General features: G+C 34.6%; 1 long non-coding RNA gene across 7 annotated transcripts; it reads left to right on the plus strand.

The window, feature by feature from the left end:
- Positions 1 to 67: 67 nt before the first annotated feature.
- On the plus strand, positions 68 to 5,717 carry LOC132189965 (uncharacterized). 7 transcript variants are annotated; one of them, XR_009441083.1, is made up of 13 exons: positions 68 to 156; positions 272 to 426; positions 543 to 603; positions 709 to 766; positions 1,200 to 1,381; positions 1,495 to 1,645; positions 2,396 to 2,954; positions 3,126 to 3,522; positions 3,642 to 3,714; positions 4,435 to 4,571; positions 4,758 to 4,815; positions 4,951 to 5,053; positions 5,140 to 5,717. It is a non-coding gene; the product is annotated as an uncharacterized LOC132189965 (long non-coding RNA). The 7 variants fall into 7 exon arrangements; XR_009441079.1 differs by having other exon boundaries at positions 3,642 to 3,666; XR_009441077.1 differs by having other exon boundaries at positions 704 to 766; positions 3,642 to 4,571.
- Positions 5,718 to 7,040: the final 1,323 nt, after the last annotated feature.

Genomic DNA, 7,040 nt, shown 5'->3' on the forward strand with positions numbered 1-7,040 from the left:
TCATTGTCTAATCGTTTGTGTATTTGTTTGTCATTAATTGAATGGGAAACTTTTAATTAACAGAATTTAAAACTTCGAAGAGCTTTGGGTGACAATTACAAGAAGTAGGGGCAGGCAAATAGAATCTCTGATCCTACAAGGCATGAATGCCCGAAGGTTAGCTAATTAATCCAACTCCTAAATCTGATTTATCGTAGTTATCGTAGGCGCATGAACCAGTGCAGCTTCCAATTGGATGATGGGCTAATTATTGTTCATTTTTATGAAACAGAGTACTTAACTACTTTGAAGTTCTTCCACTACTTCACCGTTTCCCGTTCTTCTAATCTCTAATTTTCCAAACATGAAATCTTTGGACAAGAAGGGGCTTCAGCAACTGATAAATTGATTGAATGAGCTAAAATTCTTTTAGGAATCTCCACTCAGGTACCTACCTTTTTCTAACGTTTTCTCACTTACAAGTTTATGTTTGTTTCATGATCTCTGTCTAATTGTTTTTTCGTTTTGATTGGTTAATTGTATGGAAAATATTTAATTGACAGAATATAGGAGATGGAAGAGCTTGGTTTTGAATACACAAAGCAGAGGCTTGCATATACATGTGTATGGATTTCTTCTCTGTTTTAATCTACCATTTATGCATTCTTATTTATCTTTTGATTCAGACACTTCAGTTATTGAACTTTTTCTGTATTTGCTGAAGTGTAGGCTCAGAAATACCAATCAATACCTTTTCTTCAGATAGCTGCTATGTGGGAAGAAGAAGGTAATCATTGGAAGCAGAGAATTTTTCTGTGGCTACTGCATGGTCCCTGTTAAGATGGATGATATTTTAAATACAATGATATATCTGAATATTTCTTAGGAAACTATGTACTGTCTCTTTCCATTTGTTCAAAATGCTGCTTCTCCTTTCCCTTTGTTCAAACTATGTACTGTCTCTTTTCTTAGGAATCTAGATACTTGCTCTACTATTTAGTTCGAAAATTGTCCAACAAACGTGTTGTCAGTGTTGTGGTAATATAAAAAGAAAGAAGATAAAGAGGTTGTCTCTCTTTGCGTAAGCTAGGTGCTACATGTCCATAATTTTGTCTTTTTCTATATTGATATCTTCGACAGAAGATATGTATGATAGTTCATTTTTTTAATGACACCTTTTTTTTTTTTTTTTTTTTTTTTTTTTTTAATATCATTGACAGAAAAGATTCATTTTGATGAATGGGTTTTTGACTAAAGAGAAAATGGAAGCTTGCATTGGAAATCTGATCTCGCTTGTCAGCTAGGGACCTTTTGAGGTAGCTTACACTTATCAGAATCATCCTTCTTACACATTCACCATCAAGCTCATGAGGCATCTCCACCCTCCTTGTTCAGCAAAGGGGTAATGATAGTGTCTCTTTTTCGAAATTTATTCGTGCAAAGACAACTGCATAATGGCTTTATATAGAGTCATTTGTGTTAGAAATCGTCGAACTAACACAAACTGTGTCACAGGCCAGTGTCCGAAGATTTGAGATATCTTCATCTGCAATTCAAATACCAGGCAATGGATTCTGCTGAGGCCCACTAAATTGTTATTGGTGACATCTTTGGATTTACATTCTCGCCATTTGGTTCTTTGTCATAGATGGCCCCATGCTTTAAGGTGATGAACATTCAACATTCAAACTTTGACGAAAATTCTCATTGGAGACAGGAAAATAGAAAACTTCCCTGAAGCTTGCGAAGATCATGAGGCATTTTGTTGGAATTTTTGACATATTGAAAATGTTCTGTTTCAATATTTCAACAATTAAGAGTCAGTGATTGAGTGCGTAATTTAGCTTTGATTTTCAATCCAATTAGTTTCTTTGTCTGGATGCAAGTTGTACATTATAGCATGACTAGGAGTCCGGATTATTTTCATTTTAAGATATATATATCAATTTAAACGTACTGTCCAGGAATAATTGGTTTCCTTTTTCTCTTTACATTATCGATTGTTGGATTAAAATATTTACTGCTATGTCTATAACAACCATTTATTGCTCATTTCAAATGCTCATCCACTATAAGATATACTCTGTATGGTATGCTTTCTATATTAATCTACTTTTAAATAGGATAAGGATCCTCTTCGTTATGGAGAGGGGCCATTTTATGGTCTATATTTCATTTTGTTTATCTATATTCGATCGGCAGATTAAACAAAATAAAATCTTGAACATAAAATGGTTCGTCCCGTCTCACTTGAAACCGAAAGGATTCCTTGTAAGTTCACAAAACAAGGCCCTCAATTATCAAAATTCTACATCCACGTACCCATTGAAACCCTGCTGCAGTAGTTGCCCTTTGCTTACTTTATCCCCTTCAATCTTCTTAATAGTGAAACCTGCCTTCTCTTAATGTTTTACAGATTATTGATTGTCCAAGAGTTGAGTCGTTTCCCCAAGGGGGCTTGCCTTCCAATGTTGTAGATATTGATGTCTTTACATGTGACAAACTCTTTGCCGGTCGGGTGCGATGGGGTTTGCAAAAGCTCCCGTCTGTTAGAAATTTGACAATTTGTGGTGAATATGAAGATGTGGTGTCTCTTCCAGAGCCAGGGTTGCTGCCTTCTGGTCTGACTTTTTTTCGTATCACTGAATTTCCAAATATGAAATCTTGGGACAACAAAGGGCTTCAACACCTCACCTCTCTTCAACATTTGGAGGTCTGGAACTGCCCTAAGCTTAATTGCATGCCAGAAGAGGGGCTGCTTACTTCCCTTTCTGTAATAGAGATCGAAGGATGCCCTTTGTTGAGGAAACAGTGGCAAAGCAAGATAGAAAAAGAACGGCGAAAAATTCCTGACGTTGATCACATAGTGATCGATGGGGAAGAATATATTGGATGAACCAAAAGCCCCGCAAGAGTCCCATTTTCTGTTATAATATCTCGAAGGCGGCAACAACATATTCAGCTTTCACATTTAGGTAATTGCTCTTTTCAATCAACAAATTATAATTCTTGTAACAACTTTCTCAAATTCTTTCATATATATGGCTTTCTAATATTTTCATCGTCTCATAAATGTCTCTTCGTTTTATCACTGCCTAATTTGGGTTTTTCTAATATTAATTGTATTGAAAATTTTGAATCAACAGAATTTAGAAGATTGATTACGAGTACAAGAAGCAAAGATGGACATATGGAATATGTGATCTGTGATAAAATTTCCAACGCCTAATACTTGGTTCAATTTTTCACGCCCATGAATTGTTTTTGTTTTTTTTTGTTTTTGGAAGAATGTAACATATGGAATATAACAATTTTTCACGCACATGCCAGAACAGATCTGCTTAGATTGCAATGCAAGTGAAGGTGTGAAATTTGCTTCACTACTTGGAGCAAATTGGATCATTGGTATTATGAAACAGAGTTCTTCCTGTACTTCACCGTTCTGGTGATGATAAAATCAAAGGCTGTTGGTCTCTTTAAATTTCACTACCAGAAATTATTGTGAAGTCCGTATAAAGCTTGGGATGCTCTGCGAATATACAGGTTTGTTCACTGATTTGTGTTTCTATATATCTCTATTTCACTTTCTATCCTTAATTCCTTGTGGCTGCTTTTGCATGGTCTCTTTCCTTTGCCATTTGCTTGGTGCTGAAATTGAGTAGCTGCTGCATGCCAATCTCCTTCCTTGTAAGAGAATTCCTATCCTCACTTTCACAACGAAGCTGGACTTGCATTGTAAATCCCCTCTATTGTCGAAACTGAAATTATCTTTTGAGTTTGGAACTTTTTATCAAAACAGAAAGGAAGACAAGTGAATGATTTTGCCTCAGCAACTTCATTCGTCAGCATATGTGTTTGATACCAAACAGATTATTTAATCAATACCAAAGTTGATCTTTGTTGTAGCATTTCTTGGTTTGCCTTCTATTTTCCTACTGTTTCTCATGCATAATCAAACGGTCAAAAATTCAATCTTTCCTTATCAGATTTGAAGCATAAACCCTCTACCTTTTTTTCCCATCCTTTATAACTTAAAAGCGACAAACTTCCCCCCAAAACATTGCTACCAATCAGCTAGGTTGTACTATTGATGAACAACATTTAGGCCATTTGTTCAACATAAGAAACTTAACAATTCTCTACTTGAAAAGAAAATTAAACATTACATATAATATCTGATAACTCAAATGTAAGTGTCATTATTTATTGATTCAGGCATTTAGTTATTTTCTAATGAATATGTTCTTGTTGGACTTATGGTGTGGTGCCAAATCAAGATCATGGGAAATTCGTTCTGTTTTTTGAAGTGTAGGCTTTGAATTGCTATTCTGTATTCCTTTCTCTCAAAAGCTGGAACATGGGAAAAGTTAATCAATAGCTGTAGAGAATTTTCTTGTGGCTGCTGTATGATATCTGTTAAAGTGGCTGATTTGATTTAACATAACAAAATACCAGGCTACTTTATATCCAGCCGGCATTGCACCAATTGGAAACTAGTACAGTTTCTGATACCTCCAGTAATCAAAATTTTGAGATGAGAAACTACGGCGGGGTCTTAGATGGTGTCCTTACGTGTTTATTGGACAAAGCAGGTCAGTTTTCAATGTTGCTTCCCTTTTAATCCTCAGTGTTTTCCTTCGTTTTTTCTTTGAGTGTATGCAAATAAAATACTTACCAAGTGTTAGTTTTATTCCACTTTATCTTCTCTTCCAAAATGAGATGAAAAGATTCTGTTTATTTTATTTATTTGGTTAAATAGATACATTTTATTGGTGCAGTTCTCTGAAGTCCTGTTGATCTGAGAAGTTTCTTTGTATATGCAGCTGTTCCAGTTAGGTACTTGCTTTTTTCAACCTGCTAATTATCAATTAAGTAACTTTTTTTTTATTTATTTTTTTTCTAACGTTTTATTTCTCTTATAAGCTTCTCTCTCTCCTTTTTTTTTTTGGTTAATTGTACTGAAATATGTAGTTAACGAAATTTAGGAGATGGAAGAGCTCTATTTTGGGTACAGAAAGCAGAGGCATGGCATATAGAATCTGATGCACCACTTCTCACATCATCTGATGCACATGTATGTGTATTTTCTGTTTCAATCTACTATGAATGTTTTTTTGTTTATTTGTTGCTTTAGGCATTTACCTACTTTTTGATTTATAGGTAATCAAAGTCTAGTGGCGACCTGTTGAAGTTGGTTTGTGGTGCCAAATCAAGATCACTGGAAAGTTTGGAACTTGTATTTTGTCTACAGTATTTATTTGAGATATCTTCATCTGCAATCCAAATGCCAAGCAATGGATGCTGCTGAGGGCCACTAAATTGTTGTTGGTGACATCTTTGGATTGGCATTCTCACCATTTGGTTCTTTGTGAAAGATGGCCCCATGTTTGAAGGTGGTGAACATTCAACATTCAAACTTTGACCAAAATTCTCATTGGAGACAAGAAAATGGAAAACTTCCCTTGAAGCTTGCAAAGATCATGAGGAATGTTGGTATTTTTGACATATTGAAAATGTTCTGTTTCAATATTTCACCAATTAAGAGTCAGTGAGTGCTTAATTTAGCTTTGACTTTCAATTCAATTAGTTCCTTTGTCTGGATGCAAGTTGTACATTATAGTATGACTAGGAGTCAGGATTATTTTCATTTTAAGATACATATATCAATTTAAGAGTACTTTCCAGGAATAATTGTTTTCCTTTTTCTCTTTACATTATCGATTGTTGGATTAAAATATTTACTGCTATGTCTATAACAACCATTTATTGCTCATTTCAAATGCTCATCCACTATAAGATATACTCTGCATTGTATGCTTTCTATATAAACCTACTTTTAAATAGGATAAGGATCCCCTCGTTATGGAGAGGGGCCATTTTATGGTCTATACTTCATTTTGTTTATCTCTATTCAGCAGATAAAACAAAATAAAATCTTGAACATAAAATGGTTCGTCCTGTCTCACTTGAAATCGAAACGATTCTTTGTAAGTACACAAAACATGGCCCTATCTCAATTATCAAAATTCAACATCCACGTACCCATTGAAACCCTGCTGCAGTACTTGCCCTTTGCTTACTTTATCCCCTTCAATCTTTTTTAGACAAAGCGCCCAGCATTCCATACATAGACACAGGTTAAAAGCACTCATTCCTGCCAACACCCAGTAGAAATAATCAAGATGTGCACGATTCAGATTGTCCCCAAGCCATTTCTCGCCACCCCTTGAGCTGATTGCCTGCACAATCAATATAATAGCATTCAGGGCCGGTCCAATGTATTTAGGGCCTTAGGCAAAATTGTGAAATGGGGCCTTTTATTTTTTTAATATTTAAATATTAATTAAATAATATTTATTTTAATATTATTTTTTGTTTGAAATCAAAATTACCATTTTACCCTTACTCTTTGTTCTTTATACTTAAATTAAGCAACATGACTTAGGGCGTGGCAAAACGTGAATGCACAAGGCCATTTTATTTTTCTGCTGTTTTGTTTTAATCATCATAATGATACATGATCGTCAAATTGTTTTGTGACTTTGTCAACAATCTTAGGCTGTCAGATTATTCTGTGTTTTGCACGCTTGTCAATAAACTGAGCCATTTTAGTTATAAATTTGTTGTGTTGTAGAGCCAAGAGCCAAGAAAGCGTTATCATTGTTTAGTGAATGCTTGTGCTGTAAAGGGTCTGGATATTATAAACAAATAATATTATTTTTTAACAAACATGTTGTGGGCCTCGTGGCCATTGTGCTTGTGCAAAAAGTATGCTAGGGCCTCCATATTATAAAAAAATATTATTATTTTTTTAAAGCATATTATAGGCCTTAAGAAAGCATGTTGAGGACCTTGATATTGTAAACAAATAATAATATGTTTTTAAAGCATGTTGAGGGCCATAAATTTTTATGCAAATTTTTTTGGCCTTATTAAAAAAAAAAAAAAAAATTGAGCCTGAAGACCTGATTTGGAAAAGGAATTATAAGACATGAAGCTTCTTGAACTATTGGAGACTTGGAGAGGAAGAGAGAAATAGCAGAAGGTCCGCCCTTGTATTT

This window comes from Corylus avellana, chromosome ca1 (assembly GCF_901000735.1).
Source record: "Corylus avellana chromosome ca1, CavTom2PMs-1.0".
NCBI classification, from domain to species: Eukaryota; Viridiplantae; Streptophyta; class Magnoliopsida; order Fagales; family Betulaceae; genus Corylus; species Corylus avellana.